Raw genomic sequence first — 1194 nt, 5'->3', positions numbered from 1 at the left:
GTAGATAAGGAGTTTCACCATGTAGGCCAGGCTTGTCTTGAACTCCTGGCCTAAAGTGATCTGCCTGCCTCGGCCTCCCAAAGTGCTGGGATTACAGGCGTGAGCCATCATGTCTGGTCAGGTTTTTTGTTTTTTGTTTTTAATTTAAAAAGTTAGCATTGCCGGTGGCTAACTTTACAGGCGCGGTGGCTCAAGCCTGTAATCCCAGCACTTTGGGAGGCCGAGGCGGGTGGATCACGAGGTCAAGAGATCGAGACCATCCTGTTCAACATGGCGAAACCACGTCTCTACTAAAAATACAAAAAAAATTAGCTGGGCATGGTGGCGCGTGCCTGTAATCCCAGCGACTCAGGAGGCTGGAGCAGGAGAATTGCCTGAACCCAGGAGGCGGAGGTTGCGGTGAGCCGAGATTGCGCCATTGCACTCCAGCCTGGGTAACAAGAGTGAAACTCCGTCTCAAAAAAAAAAAAAGTTAGCATTCATTGAGCACCTGCTGTATGTCAGGGACTGTGTGAAGGCTGCACATACTTTAGCTAACAATGTTCAAACAGCTCTTAGATGCTCTCATGTTCATTTATGGGTGAAGCATCTAAGGCTCAGAGAAGTCAAAGAACTTTCCCAGACACACAGCCAATAGTGGAAGACCTGGGTTTTGAACCTTGCTGTGTTTGACCCTAGAGCTTTATGAAGTTGACCCTTCAAATACATGAGTTCCACATCCATGGATCCAACCAACCGTGGATCAAAAAATATAAGAAAAGAGCCTGGGTGTGCTGGCTCACAGCTGTAATCCCAGCACTTTGGGAGGCTGAGACAGGCGGATCACCTGAGGTCAAGAATTCAAGACCAGTCTGGCCAACCTGAAACCCTGTCTCTACCAAAAATACAAAAATTAGCCAGGTGTAGTGGCGGGTGCCTATAATCCCAGCTACTCAGGAGATGGAGGCAGGAGAATCACTTGAACCCAGTAGGCAGAAGTTGCAGTGAGCAGAGAGTGTGCCACCGCACTCCAGATTGGGCGACAGAGACCCTGTCTCGAAAAAAAAAAGAATTAGAAAAGAAACAATGAAAAATAACAATACGCCGGGCGCGGTGGCTCACGCCTGTAATCCCAGCACTTTGGGAGGCCGAGGCGGGTGGATCACAAGGTCAAGAGATTGAGACCATCCTGGTCAACATGGTGAAACCCCGTCT

This window comes from Cebus imitator, unplaced genomic scaffold (genome assembly GCF_001604975.1).
Source record: "Cebus imitator isolate Cc_AM_T3 unplaced genomic scaffold, Cebus_imitator-1.0 Scaffold93, whole genome shotgun sequence".
Classification (NCBI taxonomy): Eukaryota; Metazoa; Chordata; class Mammalia; order Primates; family Cebidae; genus Cebus; species Cebus imitator.
The sequence above is the reverse complement of the archived record's forward strand: the minus strand, read 5'-3'. Positions refer to the sequence as shown.